The sequence below is a fragment of the Balaenoptera acutorostrata genome, chromosome 4 (genome assembly GCF_949987535.1).
Source record: "Balaenoptera acutorostrata chromosome 4, mBalAcu1.1, whole genome shotgun sequence".
Classification (NCBI taxonomy): domain Eukaryota; kingdom Metazoa; phylum Chordata; class Mammalia; order Artiodactyla; family Balaenopteridae; genus Balaenoptera; species Balaenoptera acutorostrata.
Window position 1 is genome coordinate 90,523,671 of NC_080067.1, and position 26,639 is coordinate 90,550,309.

Below are 26,639 nucleotides of genomic sequence, written 5' to 3' on the forward strand. Positions count from 1 at the left end.
AATAAGAATTGTCAGTAGCATATCAGGTATGTGTATTTTTAAATATTTTAAGTTTTCATTTTCCCCTCCTATAGGTAAACATGGTTCTCCTTTCTCCCTCCCTCCCAACAATCTTAACACTATTAGTTTACTTAGAAGTCCCATTTTCAGAGATTAGGAAAAAGGTAAATTTCAACAAAATCCCTATCCCAACTATCACAGATTTTGAATTACAGTGATTTCTCCTTTAGGGGAAAGGGGAAAAAGATGATCAGATGTTAGTTTTCTGAATGCTTAAATTAACATAAATAGCTTTACAATTTTTTAGTGTTTTTCTAATATCCAGTAAGGCCAGAGTCCTGTTCAAAATCTAGGAAAAAATTGGAAGTCCAGAGAGATTTTCTACCTTGACTACATACTTTTGCTTCCATCCCTATGATGAAGTCAATTACCAAGACTGTCCCACCTTATCCTAAAAAATGTGCTATTTCTTTACTTCTCAATGCTATCATGTTAGTTCCATTGCCTGCAGAAATCAAGGGAGTGAAATGGAATGGATCAGAGACCTACAAATAAAGTGATCAAGAATGGATTTCTGGGCAACTCTTTGAAAATAAAAACCCTTGCAATAAAATAGCATAAATGCCACACTCGGTGTTGTACAACAACTCGAAGTCTGCTTTCTTGCAGTTCAGACTTCTGAATTACAACCCTGAACAAAGAAATAAATGAAGACCTTCAAACATCAAAATGAGCGTCCCAAAGTTTCCAACCGAACCCTTCCAGGCAATAATGTCTCTATAGCACTCACTTATCTAATTTTCCAATCCTAAGCAGAGTAGAAAATATACATAGCATAACAGGTTGGAAGGAGATGGCTCTTAAAAACTGGGACAGTGACACCAACGAGCTATGGCAGTGGATCATTAGACTGAGGCCATTAGACTGAGCAGAGAGAGATGAGGCTGATTCTCAAGAGAAAATAAAAAGTGTATTTCTGAAAAATAGGAGCAATGGGTATTCGCAAGGATAACCCTGTATTATAAGAAAAAATGTAAATGATAGCAGCCTACTCTGTTTAAGAAAACAGAGATATGTAAAAGTTTTCTATTTAAAAAAAGTGTAAGATATATTTTATTGCTTAAAGAGGCAAGTTTATGTCATTAAAAAAAATATATGGAACGTTTCATTCCCCAGTATAGCTCTTTTTGTTGTTCTTTTTTTAATTTGGAAAAAATTAGACATGGTTTTGTAGTGACATTAAAAATCAATCTAGCCAAAACTACTCAACACAAATACCTTAGAAGGAAGGATATTTGTTCTTGAATATTTTTTCTAGTCTAGATCTCTTAAAATAAAAATGTTCTCTGTCACTGATCTTAGTTATATACTGTATTTGTCATCTGGAGTAAGGCAGAGTTGCTCATATTTAGCTGGTTTACTTTGTAATGCATCATTATAAGTGACCAAAAGCATGGTACAGGAAGTTGTTTGTGTGTTTTTTCATTGCTTATGCAACTTCCAAGCAGAAAATGTTCTTGAGACCAGATGGTAAAGAACAGTCAATTGCAAGTTCTATTCTCCAGATGTATTGATGTTTCATGTCTTCTTGAAGCCAGTTCAAATACATTTGTAAATTCAAGTCTTAACTTGTAGTAACCCTTTCTCTTCTGCTAGCCCCTATTTCAACTGACCAAGAATTGGGCTAGAATATTTGATTACAGGCTCTCCGCAGCCAGCTGTACCATGGAGTGGCAATGCCATGGCCACATAATTCAGCCAGGTAAAAGCTCATCACGTGCTTTTGCGCATATCTGGTCACTGAGCGACAATGAGAGCTATGTGTTTATATTTATGGTAACAAACCTCTGTTCAACTTGATCCTTTCCAAGAGTGCACTTTGTAAAGACAATTTAAAAAAAATTTACCTGGTGTTTCTACTTGACGTGTAGGGTTTGTTTTTTTTTTGTTTTTTTTTTTTAATCTGCTCAGCAATTTGAGTTTGCTTGGAACACAGATGAGTTAAGAGAAAAAGCTGTTTTTAAAAAAAAGTCTCTAGTAAGTGAAAATGAAGATACTATATCTGAATGAATGTGAAAAGTTGTCCCCTTGTATATTTTTAAATCTTCCCAAACCATCCCCAGTTCTCAGCCAAATGCAACCTACCCAGATTGTCTTCAGGAAAGTAGCAATTCACAGAGCTTTGCAGTTACCCATATATCAAACTGCACTCTCTCTCCAGTCCCTGCTCACAGCTCCACCATTTTAGAATATGGTGAGATATGCCAGAGCCCTACCATCTGTTTAATGGGCTAATTATGTTTACCACATGCCTACTTCACAGGAATACCATGGGTGAGGTTGCCAAACATCATACAAATATATATGTTTGTATATATAGATATAAAAATATACACATAAATAAAATCATATACATGTATAACAGCATCCAGCATTCCTTAGCTTCATTCTATCTTTTACTATCAGAATGTATCATGGCCCATCACTTAAGCCCAGCTAGGTACTGGCAGAGCTGATCGTAATGCATGGTGTGGCCATCAGACTGAGGGAGACTGGGGGGAGATGAAATTCAGATTTTATACACACCCCTCTGTCTTTGCCTTATTAATCTGTGCCCCATTTTCTTTCTATTAAAATCTTGATATTTTAGCTTCATAATTAGTGCAATCAAACTTCATGATACTGTACATTGCTATATCCAGTGCTTTAATTCTTACTTTTAAGAAAGAATATCCTTCGCTTTATTTAAAAAAAAAAAAAAAGTCAACTCTAAAAAAGTCCTTTCTGTACAAACTACAACTATTCTTTACAAGGCTACAACTTTTATTTTTTGTACGACAGCTTCTATATTGGTCCTGTTCTTAAAGCTAGCAATTTTTTTTTCCTTTTATGAGGACCCTGCAACTCTTTACAACCTTTTTCTCTGGTGTTCTCTGAGAACTTCTTAGATACGTGTTCTCAGTGACTCCAGTTATTACAAGGGCAATTATCGATTGCTAGCCATGAAAATTATCACTGGGTCCCAAGTTGGGTCAACCTAAGTTGCTTCTTGGAAATGGGGCTTGAGCTAGGTGGGTCTTGAAAGATAGAGGGAATTTTTTTTTTTTTTTAATTAATAGCTACTTTATTTATTTATTTATTTATTTATTTATTTAGCTGTGTTGGGTCTTTGTTTCGTGCGAGGGCTTTCTCTAGTTGCGGCAAGCGGGGGCCACTCTTCATCGCGGTGCGCGGGCCTCTCGCTATCGCGGTCCCTCCCGTTGCGGGGCACAGGCTCCAGACGCGCAGGCTCAGCAGTTGTGGCTCACGGGCCCAGTTGCTCCGTGGCATGTGGGATCTTCCCAGACCAGGGCTCGAACCCGTGTCCCTTGCATTAGCAGGCAGATTCTCAACCGCTGCGCCACCAGGGAAGCCCAGATAGAGGGAATTTTGAGCAGTAAAGGGAGGCAAACAGAGGGCATCCTAGGTGAAGGGAGTCAAACCAGCAAAGGAACAGGACACAGATGGAAAAGAGTGAGTCATGAGTAAATGGAGTGCCTAGGTAGGATATGATATAAGCTCCAGGTACTGGGCTTTCTTTGTGGCTCCTTTGTCTATATAAAGGTAGCTCGGCAAGCCCTGGACCTTTTTGGCTTCGAAGATGCAGTGGCCTGAGAAAGACTGGGAAAAATATCCACACCTGTACAACAGACTATAAACCCCATATGTAGCATTCTATATAATGAAAAAGAATAACAACATATGAAGCTCTCATTGATATAACATTTTATTTAGTCTTTTCTAAGATACAGGAGTATTTTTTTTTAATGACAAAACAGTAAGTTTTTAATCTATGCTTTGGGTATATGGGTGGCCACTGTACTAGTCTTTCTAGTACTTTTTTTTTTAACGTCTTTATTGGAGTATAATTGCTTTGCAATGTTGTGTTAATTTCTGCTGTATAACAAGGTGAATCAGCTATACGCATACATATATCCCCATATCCCCTCCCTCTTGTGTCTCCCTCCCACCCTCCCTATCCCACCCCTCTAGGTGGTCACAAAGCACCGAGCTGATCTCCCTGTGCTATGTGGCTGCTTCCCACTAGCTATCTATTTTACATTTGGTAGTGTATATATGTCCATGCCGCTCTCTCACTTCGTCCCAACTTACCCTTCCCCCTCCCCGTGTCCTCAAGTCCATTCTCTACGTCTGCGTCTTTATTCCTGTCCTGCCCTTAGGTGCTTCAGAACCTTTCTTTTTTTTTAGATTCCATATATATGTGTTAGCATACGGTATTTGTTTTTCTCTTTCTGACTTACTTCACTCTGTATGACAGACTCTAGGTCCATCCACCTCGCTACAAATAACTCAATTTCGTTTCTTTTTATGGCAGGAGTATTTTTTAAAGCTTTTTTTCCCCTGAGTGTTAGAATGTTTTCTTATACTCCCTTAACTGAAGTAAATTATTCAAACAGAGCTGTTTTGTTTTATTTGTTTGTTTTTGTTTTTGCAGCTTTATGCTTACCAGGGATTTCATAAACAAGTTGGAAGAGAAAAAATAGCCAGGACATAAATATAGAAATAACCCAATCTGATAAGCTTGCATGAGCATGAGTGAGGGTCTGTGATGAGGATGAGAAGAATCTTCGTCAGTGACGGAATGATTGTGTTTTTAATGTTAGGCGTGTAAGTCTGATTTGAGAAGAGACACGGATATGGAAAGAAAGAGAGAGTTATCCACTATCATTTGATCATGTACACAAGGAAAAATGACTTGAAAATTTACTATGTGACTTCTAGAACCTAGAAACCTAAAACCCAATGCAAACCACATAGACACAGACGAAGGGAAAGCCACCTGTTTACCAAAACAAGAGGACATTTGATGATTAAAGTCATCAAATGTTACAACTGCAAAGAATCTTAAAGACCATCACATCCAACACTCCCATTTTAAATAGGTGAAAAGTGAGACTCAGGAGAAATTTGATGACTTGTAATATCTACAGCAGTTGACAAACATGGCTGGGGACCCACATCGTCTGATCTACAGTCAGATGCCTTCCAGCCAAACACTCTGTCATTTCTTCAGTTTCTCTGCAGTCGTTTTGGAGAACTCTAACTTTGCCTTATCCTACCAGCCTTGCTTTGTGTATCTTGATTATCAACAAGCTTCTTAATTAATTGCTTTGAAGTTTATTTTAAAATAATAAATTGCTGGATTCTTAGAAATGGTTCTAAAAATTAAGATGGGTTCTCAGCAGTATTCTGAGTATTCTACAAATACAGAGAAGCTCACTAGATAAATATAGATGCCTCTTCCTAAAAATCCTATCATTCCTATAAAAATGGCATGATCATATTATTAGATTTTTCAAAGTTTCTAGAGTTCTAGACCTTTGTTGGAAAGCATAAATAGGTCAGACCAGATCTGCTTAGGTATCCCCTCTGAATTGTCCCTGGATGTTCCTAAACTGAGGTGCCTTTGTAAGGAAGTCCTTCCCACTGCCATCAGTATCATCAGCTCCTGCTCTCATCAGCATGGCCAGTTGCTACATACTGATTGCCTATCAGGTTGAAAAAAGGCTGTACTTGGTGTTTTACTGATATTTCATTCAGTGTTAGAAGAGAAAGAACATGGTGAGAGTCTGGCGTAGCCCAGCTCCCTTCTGTGAATAAAGAGTCCATCACTGACATTAGGCATTCAATAAATGCTTATTGAAAGGGGGAAAAAAGCATCCATCATTTCTCTTTTTCAAAAAAATCTCTGGGTCATTTGAAAATATTACCTCTGCGCTTCTGATACAATGTCTTGTGGTTTGTTGCACCACGTACGGTTATTATGATCTACTTGTGAGCCACAATCCAGAAATACTCTTACTGTCGCAGTGCAAAATAATATAATAATCCACTCTTACATTTTAAATGTGTCTGGCCCACCAAGTCCTAGCTCGAGTGCCAAACACACCATTGTGAAGGAACTGGCTGACATAGTGCCCTGAAATACCAGGTGAGTGTAATCTCTTCACACATGCATAGAAGAGCCTGGCTTTTGAGACCACGAAAAGGAGAAGAGGCAAACTACCTGCTCTTCCAGAAGCAGGAATCATTCAGCAATAGTAGTCAGAGGGAAAAGTCTTTTGTGAAAGAAACTGTGGTGTCTCGTGGCTGTTTTTATTAAAACATTTAGTTCACCAGCATACCAACTCAAAGAGCAATTTAATTCACAAAGTGAATGAAATAAGAGTCTAGCCCCGTCAGCTACATTCCACTGCTGTTATGTGGGGTGATTTAGTGGTCAAGATCCCTACTATTCTGCATTTGGATATTTGTGAGGAAAATCTAGAACTCATTTCCTTCAGAAACCATATCCACATGGCACGTAGCAAGTACTACTAGACAGCAGTAGTAGAGGTTTTGTTATCAACTCCTGCCAGGTTTGCAGGCTGGGATAACAGGACATTAGTCATTTTCCTTCCTCTTCCTCTCTCCTCTCCTTTTTTTTCTTTTGCTTTCGCTTCTTTCCTCCTTTTATTCAAAACTCTTTTGCTTATGGATGTAGGGAGTATTCCAAAAGGAAATAGGCAGAATAAATACTATTTTGAGGGCAACATAACCATTTTGACTTACAACTATATCCATATGCCTTTCTGTATTCCTAAACAGCTGAAGAGCATACAGAATAGCCCAGGCGCTGGTCCTTAAAGTAGGTGTGTCCTAGGGCACTCTTTGATTTGAACTAGCCGAGCCTACTGTTTCATGTTATTGAACAGTCAAAACTGAGAAGGAAGTTTTCCTTCTGTGGTCCTAGCCCAAATGAGTGACAGGATGTAGCCTCTCTCTGTAATTTTCCATGAAGTCCTCCCCTGGTCCAATTTCTATGATATCTAGAGCTACTGGGCTCCTGGGAATGCACACTCCAAAAACATAGCCTGCAGTGATTTTTCTTAGGATGGCCATGATGAGGCAGTGAGGAAATGGAGACATGCATGTTACAAATTTAGATTATTTTTTCCTCATACACTTTTTTTTTTTTTGGCTGTGTTGGGTCTTCGTTTCTGTGCGAGGGCTTTCTCTAGTTGTGGCGAGTGGGGGCCACTCTTCATCGCGGTGCGCGGGCCTCCCACTGTCGCAGCCTCTCTTGTTGCGGAGCACAGACTCCAGACGCGCAGGCTCAGTAGTTGTGGCTCACGGGCCTAGTTGCTCCGCGGCACGTGGGATCCCCCCAGACCAGGGCTGGAACCCGTGTCCCCTGCATTGGCAGGCAGACTCTCAACCACTGCGCCACCAGGGAAGCCCTCCTCATACACTTTTTAACTTGCTATCTAGAGCCATTTTTTTCTCAGTCAAATGGGTGGTTTAAAGAAAAACTTACATTCATAATTTTTGAGTGATTTTTTCCAGCCTGTCCTTTTATTTTGCTTTTTGGTCGTCACTTTAACAGGTGGTGGAGTGGGGATCATGTACAAAAAGACCTCATCTTGTCTTACAAGGCAGAGATTATGCTCATGGGGGAAATACAGGTCTTCAGATACAAGGTTCTCCCTCCCAAAGAAAGTGGCTCAGGTAACAGTACCCAACAAGGTATAGCCTGACGAGTGGGACATTGCAGCCATGTTTTCAGTGCTTTTCACTCTCTAGAATTTTATGCAGTGACTGTAGCCAAGAACCTTTGAAATATCTCTGTCTGGTCACACAAAAAGGAGAGAAGAAAAAGTCCTTGGAAAATTAAACGTATCTGGTGCAAGCTAGTTGCAAATCTGCTGAAACTTCTACCTTCTTCCTATCCCCTTCACACCCTCGCATCGCTGGAGTTTGGGGGTTTTATATGGTAATAGGATGCTAGAGAAGGTGTCTATCTGGCATGTTTGGATTCCTTGCTGTTTCAAATACTTTGAAGAAGAATGCTTGATTCCTGCAGTTTATAAAACTAGTTTAGTTAAACATGTTGGTCATCAGGCCCTGCGATGCATGATTATTCAATATGTTTTAAAATTGCCCCCAAAGTCAATCGTGCTGTCCCCTTTCTCCCTCTGCCTGCCTGTCTCACTTTACTGGGAGGCACTGGAAGTAGTGTGTACGTGTACGTCTGGGAGAAGACAGACTCCCTACCTGTAAATGGCTTGCTATTATTAGACTTGCAGTTACCAGGGGTTATGTAAGACAATTGAAGCTCTGTGTTTTAACAGAGACATGATTCATGCTGCTTGTAGTAACAGTAACCACCTCCAAACGAGACAGAAACCAGACGCAGACAAAGGCTGGAGAAATCAATGCCGACTCAGTACAGCCGTTCTGCTGATACCCTCTGCCTTTCAATCAGAGCACTTAGGTTATCAGGAGAGGAGGCTCCTGGCTCTTTCTGGGTCTGTTCTGTCTCCTGGGACTACCAGGCGAAATCATGTGGGCTGGAGCTGTGTACAGGAGAAAACTGGGCCTCGGGAGCAGGGATGTCTGACCTCCCTCCCCAGCTTCCTGTACATCACGCCCCAGGGTCTCCCCCGTGTTTCAGACACACCTGGAGGAACAGTGCTTGTTACCTGCACTGTGGCTCAGAATTCTCTGTGGCTTCTACTCAGCAAAGTTGGAACTTGAGTGTTTGGCTCACGCATTCAAGTAACTTTGCTCCAGTGACGCTCTGCAGCACGTGGGAAGGGGAGAGGATGGAGTGAGATTTGAGCTGCTGCCGGTGCTTTAGTACAGCTTCTCCTCAAACCTGAATGGAAGTGGACTGGCTGTGTGTGTAGACACACATGGGCCCCTTTCCTGATTCCTCCAGTAGCTGTTCTTTGAGACTACACTGATTCGACACTTCACAGAATGCAAAGCATTTCCACGTACATCAGCTTATTTTAGCCTCACGACTTTGGGAGAGAGGCCAAGCACACATTATTAATCAGTACCATTTTACAGGTGAGAGGTTTTATGGCTGGAAGGTAATTATGTCATTCATTGTTTCCTTGCTCATGATTTTATAAGACTCAGAAAAGTTAGTGACTTGACCATGATCACACAACTAGTACTTATCAGATCCAAGAAGACAAGGCAGTTCTTCTGATTCTCCATCTAGTACTCTGCTTCTCGGATTTGCTACAAAGCTTGTTGGCAGTCATGGCATTTCGGGGGATAAAAAAGGATTTTCTGCTGAAAACCGTGGTTTTTAGATTTAAGCTCTTCTGCTCATTAGCTGGGCAACTTAAACCTCCCTCCCCCACCCCAGACTTCTCATCTGTGTAACTCGTGGTGGGGAGAACTCACTTTTAAAGAGTGGCCATGAAAGTACCACGTAAACTCTGATGGGTCTAAATCAGTGCAGAGATTGCCAGTAGTATCCCCCCATCTCCACCACGTGTGACATCAGGAGAGAGATGCAGAGATCTCAAATTTCACCTAGAACATAAAAGTAAACTATTTTTACAACAAAAAGAAGAAATTAAGATACTTTACTGCAGAAACTGCCCATGGCTCTCAGAAAGCAACAGCCTTGACCCAGAGGCCTGTGACACATTCAAAAGTCAGGCTACCCTTCATTTTTACTCTCAAATGTGTAAATTGTTCAGAAAGCAACTCTAAACAGGGACATGACAGAAAATTAGCTAAGCCATTTAGCTTCACCCACCCAATAATCTCCCACAATAAAAATTCCAGTTTTAAAAATGCTTATTATTGATTACTACTAATAATAAATAATACATTGTTATGAATTTTAACTAAGGACCAACACAGAATTTCCTATTATAGCATTTTTACCATTATCCTACTATTTTCATACATTATATAATACAATATATACCTATTTTGAAGTAAGCCTAAGTAAACATTTTAACTTATAAATAGTTTTCAATTAAATCTTTGGTTTGTATACCACTTTTTATCCAGGAAAATAGCAAAATACTTCACAAACTATACTTTAATGAAATTCATTTTCTCCTCTACCAAAATGTGAAAAATCATATGTTGCTGCAGTTTTAAGGAAGAAAGCTATAGTCTGTTTCTCTCATAATCAAACTCCCTGACTGGGCATCAAGAGACCAAATTTTTAGTCCTAGCCTCACTACAAACTCACTATTAGGGAATCCATTAAGTCCTAACTTCAGAATACATCTAATCTGAAAAACCCAAAGCCCCTCAATATCTGGTTATTGCACACTCGCCTGAGACTTCAAATCTGCTCAGTGGTCTATGTGGTATGGCAGAAAAAGAGCTTTATGGGAATGATGGAATTCACTGTTTGGGGGTAACATGTTGTGCTAGCAGCCAAGCTGTCTTAACTTCGTCAATGCAACGTGTCTCCAGATCGACCCAAAGAGATAGAGGCTGGAAGGTGCCTGGGAGGCAGGAGCACGTTCAGTCCTTTGACATCCTGCAGGTGGTTGCTACCCTACAGAATGGCATATTCTGTGTCCCAGGCATGGTGATAAGTAGTGGATCCTCGCACAAGACCGACTTCCTTGTGCAGGAAAAGAGGCTTTTCTTTATCAGCCAGGTACCACGATTTAATGATCATGAATGATGATTTCCTCATTGGTAGAGAGGCATTTGTGCCACTGGTTCCTTTCATGGGTCCTCTGATGGTCCCAGATTATTTTAGTCTTCTCTCCATTTGGAGTCAACTAATGCAAAGTCTCATCTTCACCTAAGAACAGAGCTGCCTTTGCTCTTCTAGATCTAGCCTTCATCTCCCCAAAGCATACATGTTACCATTTGTGGAGGTGATGATGGTAATAATGGATGGTGTTTCTTCCCCACAAGGTGGTGGTACATTCACCTGGGCCTTTAGCATATTAAACTGTCCCCATAGCTACAGAAATCAAGTTTTGACCTAACATGCCCCAGTGTTAACTATTTCTGTTCACGGCCTCTAATAATATGATTATAACCCCCTAGTATTGCACAAAGGGCCACCCTAGGTGCTGGAGTTTTTATAATGTGTAAACCAAGGTCTATGTCCTAGAGAATTTACATTCTTACCAGTGATAGAGGACACAGGGGTTAAACTACAACCATTTATCTAAGTGTTAAATGAGTAGCAGAGGTCAGCATGGGCTGAGACAGTTTTCATAACAGATACATGATTGATACAGGCCTTGAAAGAAAGGAAAGGCCTAGATAACAAAAAGGTCATAGAGGCCTTCCAAGCAGCCAAAATGGTATGTTCAGAGGCTCAGAGATACGAACGTGCTTAGTCTTTCTGACATTCTGTAAGTTAACCAGTTTAGACCAAATGGAGTATTGATGGAAAGGAAATCTGAGAGGGCTTATTTGATACAGATTCAGTGAACTAACATACCCAAGCTAAAGAGTTTAGAGCCAGGGGAAATCCATTAAAGCATCTTCTCTAAGCATATTCTGAAGTTAATAAATGTGCCGGTAGAAAGATGGGGGAGTGGGGGATGGTTCTGTAATCCAGTAAGTTTGGACAATGCTGGAGTCTTCAACACCTTTAATATCCTTATGGGCATTATGAGTTTGTAAGAGAGACATATCGTATTCTGTGTTTCCTGTATTTGTTTGACCAATGAACTTTTTTTGAGGTTCATCTTGAAGTTCTAGTGTTCTATAAAACTCACTTTGAGATATACCAGCTGGAAAGATTTTGAAGGGCAGGAGTAGATGACAGGGCAAAACACTATACTATAATGATTAATTTAGTACTATTATGAAGTACTAATAGTACTACTATTTTTTTCTGTCTTCAAGTACAGACAAAAAAAAAGATATCACTGATGGAACCAAAGGGAAGGATAGAGATCAGAAGTAGAGAGGATAAACTCCAAGACAGGAGGAGAATGTAAAAAAAGGTAAAGCTATATCTTGAGGAAACAAATGATAAGATTTCAGAGATATTGGAGAAGGAGATGAGAGTCAGTGAGCTTACCACACTGGATGCTCTAGATCCTCTTATTAATGTAGGAGGCAAGGTCATCAACTGAAAAAGAGAATGAAGAATGAGACTTGATAAAGTAAAACGTATGAAGAAAAACTACTGTAGGCTTGTACTCAGAAACAACACTGAGCAGGAGTAAGGGTACAGATGGCATGCATGCGCAGGGTTTCGTACTGAGAGTGGGAGGGAATGGTGAGTGGTGATACGGATTCATAACTGAATAACATAAGAAGAGGCCCTGTACATAGAAGGCCAGGGGAGCAAGGAAATCTGGAGAGTTGCTGAGAATAGTGTTGAAATGGTTGATCATGGGGTAAGGTCAGACTGGACAAAGACATCCGGTGAAGCCGGCAGGAGCCTACTAATGGACCAGGTGAAACGAGTAGGTTCCTTAGGCATTAAGGAAGGGGAAGTCTCAAGCTGGGGTTGGAACACTTGAGGTCAAATGTGAGGCCTCAAAAGAGTAATTTGGAATGAGAATGAGGGCTAAGAAGTAGCTGAAAAAGATGATGATAAAGGTCTGTCGAAAAAAATGGTAATGGGTTTTAGGTTGACATATTAATGAAAGTGGGGAAGGAAAACATAAATCAAGCATAGAAGGTTTTGGAAAAGTTTAAAAAAAGATTGAAGAAGGCATTAGTGGACCATGATGGAGAATCTAATACCATAAGCCTATGACGAGGACCTCAAATAAACCGCAGTGGAATGAAGGCAGGAGATCAGTTGTTTAGTGATCACAGCTTGGTGTAGGTTAAGCCCCAAAGCATTGTGGTTAAAACCTGGCCCTAGAGCCCTGCTTTGTTACCCTCTAGCTTCGTGATCTATGGCAAAAAAAAACTTCACCTTTCCTAAACATCAGCTTCCTCATCTATAAAATCAGAATATAATTCCCATCTCTGAAGAGTGAGTGTAAGAGATAAAGTTAAATAATGTATAAAAAGTGCCAAGCACAAGACTTGCTGCACAGTAAGCATTTAATACGGGTAGCCAGATTACTATGGAGGTGATGAAAGCAGGAAGAGGGAAGTGATTTTCACTTTGGAGACAGTGGCAATGTGTTCTTCTGGCTAATGCCATTTTGATGTTTCTCCATTTAGCCACAAATGTAATGATTAGTCCAGAAAACATGCTCAGTGCAAGGGGCAAAGTATAGATAACTCTGATATAACACCAAATAACATGCTGCACCCTAAATTGTTCTCATGTTGGAATCCTCATTACGGAGTTTAAAGTGACCTTACGACCAGGTTCTGCGGCAGCCTTTTTGGACCGGAAGATTCCAGTATCAAATGACTTAGAGAAGGGGTTTCCATCACCAGGTATTCATTAAAAACAGAAAAAGTATCATCATATGTATAAACACGTATATATGTGTATATATGCATATGTATGTGTGTATGTATATATCTATATCTATATATCTATGTATCTATCTCTCACCTGGTCCCAAAGATCTCTTATTTTAAAAACAAAAATCAACTGTACCTGACAACACTAAGGCTCCTGGGATGTGCAACTCTTATTAACAGAGTTTATGAATTGTCAAAGAGTAATCAAGATCCCTGTAGAGAAAATTAACATAGATTTAAAGGGACAAACAGTGAGTGGGACCTTCTATTGGCAGGGCTATCCCAGGGGTCCTCAGGCCACCAGAGGTACTTCTTCTGGACATGGGTATTAACTAGTGGTTAATTAAGGAGCTAAAAATTGTCTAAGTAAAACATTTCTTGTAGCATCAAAAAGCTGAAGATGGGGTTCCTGGTTAGTTTTTCTGGCCATGATTGGTGCCTTATTCATTAAATGGTTTTCTCATCAGTTTCCAAGGAGGTGGGTTGGTAATATAGACTTGGGAATTCGTTTCAGGTAATTAGTTAAAAAGTTAAAAGTCAAACAGATTTCTTTAACAGGTTTAGTGGTTTAACAGGTTGATGAGCTACTTAATTCCCACATCTTTCTTCTCAGGGGACTATTAGAGTTTTAAAGGACTTTTAAAATCATAAAATTCACCTCCTTTTCTTACAGATGAAAAAGCTGAGCCACCTAGCGGTTAAATGACTCATCCAAGGTCATGCAGCTAGTTCTATGATTTTGCTCTTTCTTTCCTTACTCTTACTTCTTTTTAACGCTCTCCTTTTCTCTTTCACCAACATTCTCTGCACTCACAACCATCTCTCTGTTGATTATTTCTTGCATTTATCCTTGCTTTACAAAATTTCCTGTGCCTCAGATTATGAGCTAGTGGGTCTTTGCCAATTAGTAACCCCTCACCACTAATTCATCACTACATTTGGGGGCGAAGAAAGGAGGGAAGTGGAACAATTTTAAATTTACTGTGATCTTTGAGACCGCTTTCTCTACACCTGGGAATCGCTGTTAGACAGTTAAGGTTATTGTAAAGCTCATTGAATTTCTCAGAGGAAAGGTGTTATTTGAATTATTACCAGATACTATTGTTAAAAATAACAATAATGTAAAAAAATAGGAACTTCATATGTTAGAGACATGATCATTTTAATTTCCAGTTGTGGGATCTAGAAATGATTTTTTTTCACGATGTGCTCTGTGCCAGAAACTCCTTGAATTATGTCTAATGCCCGATGACCTGACAAACTGGCCCAGAATCAGAAGTCAGGCATGCCGTGTGAGCTGTTAGCCAAATTTTTCAGCGCAAACTGCTCCTTTGAAAACAACCCTCAGTAGGAAGGTGAGTGTCAGACATAGGACCTGTGGTACCAGATCAGTGTCATCAGCATCACCTGGGAGCTTGTTAGAAATGTAGAATCGCAGACTCCATCCCCAGGCACGCTGAATCAGAAATCTTGGGTGATTCATTTGTTCATTAGAGTTTGAGAAAACCAGTACAAGGCATCCTCATCTTCAACTAGAAAGGAGCTAGGAAGGAGTTATACTTATTGATAGTTTCTGAAAGAGTTCCTTCACCTGAGGTCTGTACTCCCAGTTCTTTCAGTGACTCTGAACCATTATGGAAATAACATAAACCTCTTTCTTGTGCTGAAATCACAGTGGGAACTAGAAATGTGTCCATGCTTTGTTGGAGCAGTTGTTGTGTAGTGAAAAAAGCACAGATTTAGAGTCAGAAAGATCTGGGTTTGAATTCTGGCCTCAGTATCCACAGCTTTCTAATCTTGGAGTGGTTCATTAAGCACTCTGAGTCTCACTTTTGCACATCTGTAAAATGGGTATACTAACACCTACAGCACGACATTGCTGTGAGGATTAACTAAGAATGAACTTACACGTAAAAATTCCTCATGCAGTCCCTAACAACATTTAGACATCTAACAAATTATTGTTACTATTATCTTTTTTGTAAGCCTTTGTCAGAGAAGCCCCATCTGTCGTTTTAGAATGATTTGGTGTGACTTCCAAAGAAGGGGAATGGCCATACTGAAATGAGATCTCTGCAGAAAGCTCCTCACAGCAATCTGTGGCAGTGTGTTACATAAGAGCTCTGCTCTCTAAGGGCTTCCGAGACAGAGCTGCAGAGCTGTCAACAATACAGCAGTCTGGAATGGAAATGACCCACTGTCTCTTCTGCCTCTGGCACCATTCAGAACCTTGCCAGCTGGGCTCCCAGGGCAGATTCTTTATTACAGTGATGATGTAAGTGGCAGAGAGAATAGCTGGATTTCCAGATTCTGGGAAAAATGTATGACCCCAGCAGCCTTTTACCTTTTGACTTAAAAACTGAGTGCACTGGATATGGACGCCATTGAAAACGGATAAATATGAAACCTCATAAAGTCATTTTCACTGAGTCTTTTTTAGAGTATAACTACTCTTTAAGTAATGAAATATGACACACCATGCAATAGTTCTAATTAAAAACCCTCGGGTGTGTGCTAAAGCAAGAGGGAAATAAGAAGAAGGAGAGAGGTGACAATTTACCCAAAAGTGAAAGGAAAATCATAGCAAGAAAATGTGGAGCTGTGAAAGAGGAGTGTGATTAAAGGACAGAAAGATTATGTCTCCATTTAATTATAAAATGCACAATTTAAATCTAATGTTAGACATACTTAAAATGTACACTTATGTAATTACACAATGGGTGTGTATGCTTCCAGGTGATTTTTCACTGCAGTGTACTGGACATATCGACCAGTGATTTCCCTTATCATTTTCATGTAGTTGCCAAGGGAAGAAAAGAGAAGGAAGCTCTGTCTGGTGAAGGGTTGATAACTGTCCAGCCATGTGATGGTTTAGTAAGAACTATGAGAACTCTTGAGCCCAATTTGCTGTTTACGTGGGTGTTACTATTTAATGGATCTCTCAATGCATAGCATGGCTCCACCACACTGGCCAAAGAGAATATAATGACCAGCACCACGTTTCTCCTCCGGTGAGTAACAGTGAGTAAGGTGCTCACCTGGGGGAGACAGGTGAACTCTTGTAGGGCCGGAGGCTAGCATTTAAGAGCTGAGCTTTTCTGGACAAGTAAAATCTACTGAGATCCCCTGGAAAAGTCTGTTTTCCTCACCTAGGTAAACACTGTTACCCCCACAATGTGTTTTGTTGGGCATTACATCTTCAGGAGAAAGAAAATGATTCTGTTTGAGAATGAGGATAGAGAGGAGATTAAACAATTAATGTTTCGTCTACCACAAGAGAAGAACAAGGGACGAAAATTAGAACAGACCTGGGAGCAGTCATCTATCCTTTTCTATGAGTAGATTGGTGATATAATGAAAGGAAAATAAGTAAAAATTTAAACAAGCCTATAGGATAAATACTGGGCAAAGCGAGGTGGAAAAAGATTTATTGGTGTGGCATAATAGCAAGATTGCCAATAGCCTATGTTTCTATAAGATGAATTTAACCATAGAATTACCGCAGCATGTTCTCCCCAAGAATTTCAGCTGAACCCACTGCTTTTCCAAAGCGTGAGAAATTTCTTCATTCTGCTTTTTCACCCTGAGTTGAATCACCCCAGTGGTATTTGCAGTATTGTCACAATTGTTTCTGCTGGTAATGTTAAAAAGGTTTGCTTCCTTGTTCTTTAAATCCATCCTCATTTTTTAAACATCAGTTAACTATAAAAGGACATTTATTAGTTTGATTTATTGAAGTGAATAAGTGAAACAAAGTTTTTCTTTTTGTGGAACCCAGTGTATCCTTGCAGGCTATGCACCCAACCCCTCACTCTCTCTGGTCTGGTCACTGCTGATGGTCTGCTGGGTCTATTGGTGCCAAGCAACACCGGTAGATATTCAGAGATTTGTGACCTTTTCTATCAATTGTCATTGCTCAGCTGCTAGTAAGGGTGTAGCCTTGAGCAAGTCAGTTCCCTTGATCTCCTCATCTGAAAAATGAGGGATTGGAGTAGATGAGCTTTAAGGTCTTTCCAGTTCAATCTCAGCTTCCATGACTCTAAGCAAGCATCTTTATTGCTTTTATTTTCTTTAATAACCTTTTTATTTTAGAACTTTTTTAACTTTTTACTTTATATTGGAGTGTAGTTTATTAACAATGTTGTGAAAGTTTCAGGTGTACAGGAAAGTGATTCAGTTATACATATACATGTATCTATTCTTTTTCAAATTCTTTTCCCATTTAAGTTGTTACATAACATTGAGCAGAGTTTCCTGTGCTGTACAGTAGGTCCTTGTTGGTTCTCTGTTTTAAATATAGCAGTGTGTACATGTCAATCCCAAACTCCCTAACTATCCCTCCCCCCACACCCTTCTCCCCTGGTAACCATAAGTTAGTTCTCTAAGTCTGTTTTGTAAATAAGTTCATTTGTATCATTTCTTTTCAGATTCCACATACAAGCAATATCATACATTTCTCTTTCTCTGTCTGACTTACTTCACTCAGTATGACAGTCTCTAGGTCCATCCGTGTTGCTGCAAATGACATTATTTCATTCCTTTTAATGGCTGAGTAGTATTCCATTGTACCACATCTTCTTTATCCATTCCTCTGTTGATGGATGTTTAGGTTGCTTCCATGTCTTGGCTACTGTAAACAGTGCTGCAATGAACTGTATCCCTTCGGACCATGTTTTTCTCTGGATATATGCCCAGGAGTGGGATTGCTAGATCATATGGTAGCTCTATTTTTAGTTTTTTAAGGAACCTCCATACTGTTCTCTATAGTGGCTGTACCAATTTACATTCCCACCAACAGTGTAGGAGGGTTCCCTTCGCTCCACACCCTCTCCAGAATTTATTGTTTGTGGATTTTTTGGTGATAGTCATTTTGACTGGTGTGAGGTGATATCTCATGGTAGTTTTGATTTGCATTTCTCTAATAATTAGTGATGTTGAACGTCTTTTCAGGTGCCTCTGGGCCATCTGTATGTCTCCTTTGGAGAAATGTCTGTTTAGGTCTTCTGCCCATTTTTTTGATTGGGTTGTTTGTTTTGATGATATTAAGCCTCATGTGCTGTTTGTAAATTTTAGGGACTAATCCCTTGTCAGTCACATCATTTGCAAATATTTTCTCCCAATCTGCAGGTTGTGTTTTTGTTTTATTTATGGAAAGACCTTAAAGCTCATCTACCCCAACCTCTCATTTTTCAGGGGGGTTTCCTTTGCTGTGCAGAAGCTTTTGAGTTTAATTAGGTCCCATTTGTTTATTTTTGTTTTTATTTCCATTACTCTGGGAGATGGATCAAAAAAAGATATTGCTGCGATTTATGTCAGAGAATGTTCTGCCTATGTTTTCCTCTAAGAGTTCTACAGTGTCCGGTCTCACATTTAGGTCTTTAATCCATTTTGAGCTTATTTTTGTGTATGTTATTAAAGAATGTTCTAATTTCATTTTTTTTACATGTAGCTGTCCAGTTTTCCCAGCACCATTTATTGAAGAGACTATCTTTCCCCTATTGTACAGTCTTGCCTCCTTTATCATAGATTACTTGACCATAGGCATGTGAGTTTATTTCTGGGCTTTCTATCCTGTTCTATTGACCTATATTTCTATTTTTATGCCATTACTGTACTGTTTTGATGACTATAGCTTTGTAGTATAGTCTGAAGTCAGGGAGCCTGACTCCTCCAGCTCCATTTTTCTTTCTCAAAATTGCTTTGGCTATTTGGGGTCTGAATCAGCAGACATCAGCTGAGCACTAACCTGTGTGCAAGGCATTGCACACTATGGGTACAAAGTAAAAAGTACATAAAGTAAAAATGGCCTCTGCCTTCAAGAAGCTTAAGGGGGGGGGAGACAAATTACACAAATAATTATTAGAGTCCATAGAACGTGGGAAGGGAGTGGTGCAAAAAGTGCTTAAGGATTTGAGAAGGGCACTTTCCTTTGGAAAATATCTCATAAGCGAGGTGGTGTTTGGATGACCCCTAAAGAAGCTCTATGTAGACACTGGGAAAGGGGAGGAAAGACCATGACCATGGTGAGAACAAGTGGGACTTCTGCAGTGTAGAATGCACTGTAGAAAAAAAGAGTAAGAAATTAGATTGGGGCTATATTGTAGGAGGCTAGAATGCCAAGCTGAGAAGTTTGCATTTAATCCAGTAAGCAAAGAGCAAAGGAGTAATGTGTTTAGAATGGTGCTTTAGAACAGTAAATGTAGTGTTGTTGTGAAGGATGGACTAGAGGTACAGAGGATCTGGGGGAAGGGAAGCCGGTTAGGAGGCACTCACAGAAGTCCAGGCAACATGTGATAAAACGATAAATAGGTGTTGGGATAAAAAGTGAGTATTGATTCACAGCCTGAGTAAAAACCACAGGAGTTGGCAGCTGATTGGATATGGGAAATGAAAGAAAAGGAGGAACTAAAGAAGACTCCTCAATTGTAGGCACAAGTAACTGGACGAAGATGGTACCAGTAGCAGGAAATGGGAAGGCTGGAGAAGGAACATATTTTGAGGGAAAGGCAATGAATTCTGCTGGAAACTTTCTGAATTAGTAGTGCCTGTGCAGTGTATGATGGAGATGTGAGCTTCTCATAGTTAGAGGCTCCATCTTATTCGTCTTTTCTAGGTGCCTAATAGAGTCTATGTAAACAATGAATGAATGAACAAACAAGCAAATGAATCAACGAACCAATAAGCAGCAGTTATTTAGAATGCGGGTCTGGAGCTCTGTAGACAAGCGAGAACTAAAGATAGCCATGTGGGTCTTCTCTATGGAGAAGTGACTGTTGAGGCCATGGAGGGTGGCTGTGTAGGCAAAGCTTGAGGAGAGAGAGAATCTTGAGGCCTGTCTGCATTTAGGAAACAGGAGAGAGAAGGCAGGCCAGTGAAAGAGGCAGAAGAGAACTGAGAGCGGGAAGTCAGGATGATACAGCGTCCCAATGAGAAGGGAGGAGAGTTTCCGGAATAAAGTGGTCATCAGGGCGCAGTGTGGCCAAAGGGGAAAGTCCTGGGAAAAGACCTCTGGGCCTGAGGCTCTGAGATAGACAAGGGTCCATTCTGTAGCCCCTGAGGCTGAACTCCTCGGGGTTAGAGGATATGGCAGAAAACAGAGGCTGTAGTGAAGGGTGGAGAGAAGGCAAGAGCTCAGAAACATGGCCAGGTCAGTGGGCGTTTTTAAGATAGGCAAGAATCTCAGAGCAACAGTGAGAGAGAGGTTGCGGTGGAATGAACACGGGAAGAAGAGTCCGCTGTGGCCAGGCTTCCCCTACCCTTACCCTCCACCTCAACTCCAACTCAGGATCACACCGTCAGCTCCGCACTGGCGGGTGCTGTTGACAGCTTCACACCAGACAGGCAGTCAGGTGGAAACACTGAAAATGGGGCCTGGGCAACACCCTCTCCACCTCCCTCCCCTGACTCAGTGTTCTCTGGTGCAAAGTGCAGGACCCGACTCTCAACCAAGTCCCACGGTTCTGGCTCTGTAGAATGAGTGATCACCGTCACCTCTTCATTTAACAGCGTTATCTTTGTTTGTTCCTTGTCTGATCCAGATGCAGCCGCTCTCTGTTCCCTGCCCCAATGAACATCTGCACTAGGCCCAAGCCTTGGAGTGATTTACCTGAAGAGTGACACCATTTATTTGAAAACTACTGTGAGTACATTATGCCTGCAATGAAAGGCTTCTTAGTTCACTTTGTTTAATTTTTTTTAAAAACTCACACAATTGTAAGAGCAGATGAAATTTTAGATGGCTTCATCTCTTGGATGCGGCAAGGTGACCAGACTCCGTCCTGAAGTGCCTGCACTGGTTCTCCGCTTCCAGCCTGCAGTGCGCACCCTGGTAGCATCGCGCCCGCCTCGCTGGGGGGCTGCGCTGAGCTGCATCTGAGCACACCTTGCAGGGACCGGTGCTGTTCTGCTTGGTCATCTCGCCTCTGCCTGAAGCGGTGGCAGCTCCAGCCCTATCTGTTTGCTTCTCATCCCCCTTCTTTGCCACTCTGTTGAATCTCACTGCAGCTTGTCATTTCATGCCACCCTGGACACATCCGTGAGCCAGCTTTCCGTGCCTGTGTCCACCTGTGATGTAGCTGCATCTCTGTGTCCCGTGCTGTGGTCTCCTTGTTACTCAAGGGGGCCAACACCCACCCTTGCAGCTGCGGGCTTCTTCAGCCATATCTCTAAACCATTGTGCCCAGGTCAGCTCTGCCCTCTGGATGCATAGCTCTGAGTACTTGATTTAGTTCCCTCCACGTCAGACATTTACATAGGAGAAGTACAACCCATGCAAGTCAAGTTGCAGAAATAAGTTGGGGTAGGAGCTATGAGGCCTACAGAAAAATACTGATGAAAGAGTGATCATTCATTCATTGATCATTGCTAGAAGTAACAGATGAATATATGCTCAAGTATTCATTGATCATTGCTAGAAGTAACAGATGAATATATGCTCTCTTTTACTAGAAAAGCCAGAAATTTAAATTACTTAGAGGCTATGCATGCAAAATAATTATACATTTTAGAACAAAAACTCATTCTGGTTGTTATATTTACACATTTTCCTATATGGTGTGAGGCAGGTAACGGGATGGTGTTTTACAGACATCTCTGTTACTGGAAAACGCCAAACCTGGGAGACTAACATCCCTCTCAGGCTTCAGGTAGGATTTTCACATTCATATTTTCTATGTCTTTAGCTATTCTGGCATAAATCAAACCCAAAGGGATGAAGTCAGAGCTTTGTGTTGTTTTATTTTGCTTTGCATTTTACCTTTAATGCTGTCAGTCACCTGAATTGTAATTGGTGGTGACGAATATGAAGGCAATAGGCAGGCCTGCCTGGCCAGGTTGGAGGTGGGAACCATCAGACTGATCTACAGTACTAACGGGCTCGAGGGACTGGGGACTAAAGACATGATAAAAGGTCAAAAATAGAGTGTCCTCATTCCATACCCATACAAGGAACTTGCTTGTGTAAGCACCTTCATTCGTCCTTAAGTTCAAGCGAAAGAATGCGTTAGAAATCCCCACATCTGGACAGTTTTCTGAGTTTTTCTTCATCACAGAGTAATTATTGCTGGTGCAAGTATCACAGGCACACAGGATGCAGCCTGTTTCCAAAGTTTCAGCCTGGTTTATCCTTTGGGAGGGAAGAGAGTCTTTGCCACTCCTACCTTCCTGTACTGCAGAGAACCCATAACCAGACCTAGAAATCAGGAGCTAAGATTTCCTAAAAATCTCCAGGAAGCCCACAAGGGAGCCTCTGTTTGTGCCATTAGACATGTTTCCCCTATGCAGAATGCCAGTGCCTGCATTCACGTTTTGCAGGTCCTAGAGAATGGACAAATTGGGTTCTAATCCTTGCAGCCTTTGCTTTTCAGAAACTCGGCTTCTCATGTGTAAAAGAGAAATAATAAAACTTACAGAGACTTGATAGGTGCAAAACCTTCATTGAGTGAGGTGAATATGGTATAAAAATGTGGACTAATTTCAAATGTATCCCTCCCTATGGATTCACAATACCTGGGTGAAGTCTCAAGGCCTGGAAGTGGGTAAGGAGTGGGTGAGTGTTAGATTTTAAAGCCTCCCCACTCCCACACCACCTGCACAACTGGGCTCGGCAACCTGCCTACTTACCTGGATTGTTGCAATGACTAAATGAGATAACGTATATGTAGCGTCTGGCACAGCAGACATGAGTATATTTACTCAGCCAACTAAAATTTACTGGGCATTTACTATGTGCCAGGCACTGTTCTAGGCACTAGGGGTGTGGCACCGAACAGAACAAACCAAAAATCCTTGCTCTCACATAGCTTATGTTCAGTTTTCTTCCCCCATAAATTACAAATAGACAAAACAGGTAAATGGACACTAAGAGAGAACTGATTTCATTTGATTTGCTGTGTCTTTCCTTCCAGAAAGTATAATTGGGAAGAAAAGGGTAAAGGAAATGGAGAGGGGAAAAATAAGTATGCTTATTCATCTCCCCCTCACCCCTGACACACACACAAAAAAACCCCAGAACATTCTCTGCCCTGATACATGGCCCAGGAGACCGACCTCTCTGGACCACGTTACCTAGGCTGCCTTCTCCTCTGGCTTCCCTTTGAATTTAGGCAATAGGAGGCATCAGAAAGAGACATGAGAGTTGGAGGAGAGTGGGGTCAGGGTATTATGAGTCCAGCCCCTTCCCTACTCCAGTTCTGACTAGACTTAGGGAACTCCACACCTTTCCTCGCTCCTTCGGTTTAGCAGTTTAAAGCTGAGATTAACAACCTCGCACCATTGCTAGTCCCTGGTGTATCACCATCCCTTGAGGATCCCTTAACCTCCTCTGTACCCCAGTAGAGAGTCCTTTCACTAAACGCTTTTCAGTTAAAACCTCTGAGTGTGCCATCTGTTTCTTGCCAAGATCCTGACTGATACAGTGAGGGAGAAATATACTGAAAAACATTATAAATCAACCTTGCCAAGAAGGTTGAAAAATTGAGGGAATAAAATATTTTAATCATGAAAACATCTTAAATGGATCTGAGAATATTAGACCAAGCGGTGAAAGGATAAATTGTAAGAAGACGTGATAAGATAGAGTACCAAAGGTTGGTTTCAATGAATAGACCATAGTGCTCAGGTTTGATGGGCTTCTCTAGGCCAAGTGTAGCTTGCTTGACTCTCAACTTCAAGAGGAGCTAATAGTGTAGTAGCAGCAGTGACAAACACGTGAACAGAAAGAAGGTGTCAGGGGGGTGATACGGTAAAATCCAAGTGTTGAAGAAGAGTTTGCTTATCCTAGCATTCTTTCTGCCTTTGCTGAAATTACAATCCACTTGCCCCTGCCCAAATCTAGATATTAAAAAAGATAAAGCGGGGTGGGATAGGGAAGGTGGGAGGGAGGGAGACGCAAGAGGGAAGAGATATGGGAACATATGTATATGTATAACTGATTCACTTTGTTATAAAGCAGAAGCTAACACACCATTGTAAAGCAATTATACTCCAATAAAGATGTTAAAAAAAAAAAAAGATAAAGGAAGTGCCTCCTTCTAGGTGAAATGATGAAAACCGCAGAACTGATGCTTTCTGTGAAAGAGCTACCCTCATGGGGCACTGACCGTGTGCCAGCGCTATGCCAATCAGTTGACAGGAAGTGTCTCATTTAATCCTCACATCAGCCCTAGAAGGTATTATTATTTCCATTTTACAGATGAGGAAACTGAGGCCCAGAGAAGCAGAGGAATCTGCCTAGGGTGCACAGCTACTGATAGAGCTCAGTTCTACTACCAACCCCCACTGGGGTGGTTTGTTACCACCTCCCCTTTGCCCCTCTTCCCAAACACTCTACTAAGCCTCTTCCATGTATTATTGGGAAGGAGAGCAAAGAAATAGTTACCACACCAAAACGATTGGGGTGGGGGAAGGACTTCATGAGCAAGGTCATGGGTCAAAATTGTCATGATCCAGTGACTGAGTATTTATCAAAAAGAGGTTCTGACTAATTCTTTTCCATCCAACCAGGCTGATAAGTGGAAGGCATGTTAATGTGCAGGAGAGGGTGGGAGCCCAGCGAAGAGAGAAAACTGGGAGAGGGGGACAGAAGAGAACACTCTTCCCTCAGCAGCCCCCGGAGACTGATGAGAGCTCACACAGATAAAATATTTATTTTCCATATGTTGCCGAAAGCATTGCCATCACTGTATGTGTGCAATATGTGCAAAGAAGTGTGAAATCTATACATCAAATGCCACCGACCTAGTTAATTTCCATGCATTTAACATGCTTAATACCTACCATCTCCTCAGTATGTTTTCATGTATATTTCTTGACACATAAAATACGGTCTTAGTAAGGAAAGAGCCGGCATCATCCACAGCCTTACTCACTGCTATGTTTCAGCCCAAAACTTGTTGCCAGGGCCAGCACAATGAGAGTTAAAAACCAGTAGTTCCCTCTGGCTAACTCAGCCTCCCGTCACCTTAAATCGCCTTCCCCGTTCTTGAAACAGCCTTCTTCTCATAACAGAAATGTCTGTAGTGGGGAGATGAAAATGTTTTTGTTCTCTTTGGACAATTGGGAGATAGAATGTCAGAACTGACCGTTGAAACGCAGGTGCCTGCGGCCACACTTTTTTTGAATGCAGAGCTCCACCCGTGCGGCGGGAGGAAGTGCACAGTGATTGGTCTGTTTCTCTGGGGAAGTGTTCGCGTACACCCAGTTTTGCTTTGCATGTATTTACGAAACATCTGCCCGTTTCTTGTTCTTAAATCCTTCCCCCTCACCAGCCCCCTTTCTCCTTTCTCCCATTTTCTTTCTTTGTTGTCGTTGGCTCGCCTAATTTTTCATTGGAGCTTTCATTTTCCGGTTGAGGGGCGACTTCATCAGAGTGTATAATTTTAACATTGAGGGAGGGAGGGAGGGAGAGAGGGAGAGAGAGAGAGAGAGAGAGAGAGAGGGAGAGGGAGAGGGAGGGAGAGGGAGAGGGAGAGAGAGGGAAAAGAAAGAAAGAGGCTAAGCGGCCGGCCAGAGCTTGGCAAACCAACCTTTGGCATGGTGACCAGAAGGAAGGTTCTGGTGTGGTGGGGAGTTTGCCTGACATGCTGCCTGGAGTCCGCCTGTGTGCTGCTGCCCTCTACAGGCTCCAGGGAATAGTGCACAGCCACCGAGGCTTGGAGAGACTTGCCCTCAGATGTGCTGCGCTTGTATAATTCTTTTACACAGCCAAAGAAGGTATTTTCAATTAATTAATAAGGACTTGCTTTTTCCTCCTTAATGAAATATGAACTGCAAAAATAGGGTGAAAATAACTGCACCTGTGCATGTCTAGATGTAGATTGCTGCTACGTTTTAGTGTTTCTCAGCTCTGGAAAAAGGAATCCAAAAGAACTATTAGAGAGAGTGAGATGGAAAATGAATTGTTTCTAAGGACAATGAGTGTCTCTCTGTTATCTGCGCAGTTGGGAAACGGCCCAGTGGTCTAAGGACAAGTAAAGTGATATTAGGCAAATGAAGGGGTGAGCCCAAAGGTTGAGTTTTCAGTATTTTCTGTTTGTAGAAGTGGTTTCAGTGCCTCTGTGCTCTGAATGTTCTCCAGAGGTGACCCCTGAGACAACAAACAGGAGAATATGGTGCAAGATGTCAGTTAGAAAGCAGGATCAAATCTAGGGAAGGAAGCAAGGCCATTGATATAAAGAACAGTACAACTTTTGCAAAGTTAAAAATAAAAGAGTCATGTTGGTGGGTTGACCACGTACTCATGTTTGGAAGAGGGCTTCCTTAATTTCCTAAAGCACACATCTGAAACTAGCCTAGGCCTTGTTTATGAGTATCAGAAATAATTTTTTTTTTTTCCGTTAAGTGATGTCTGTCAGTGTTTCATCCCGATATTTACATGATTCATGAGGACCAGCCTAGCTTCAGTGGGCAAAGTGGTCCTACTC

At 41.3% G+C, this 26,639-nt stretch overlaps 1 protein-coding gene across 5 annotated transcripts in view; it reads left to right on the forward strand.

Annotated features, from left to right (window-relative positions):
- ZBTB20 (zinc finger and BTB domain containing 20) overlaps positions 1-26,639 on the forward strand; it is an 808,814-nt gene that overhangs the window by 718,317 nt on the left and 63,858 nt on the right. For all 5 annotated transcript variants that reach the window (XM_057544981.1, XM_007181901.3, XM_057544982.1 and 2 more), the window contains one exon: positions 20,757-20,857. The gene's annotated coding sequence lies outside the window, so the exon portion shown is untranslated. The remainder of the gene's footprint in view (positions 1-20,756; positions 20,858-26,639) is intronic.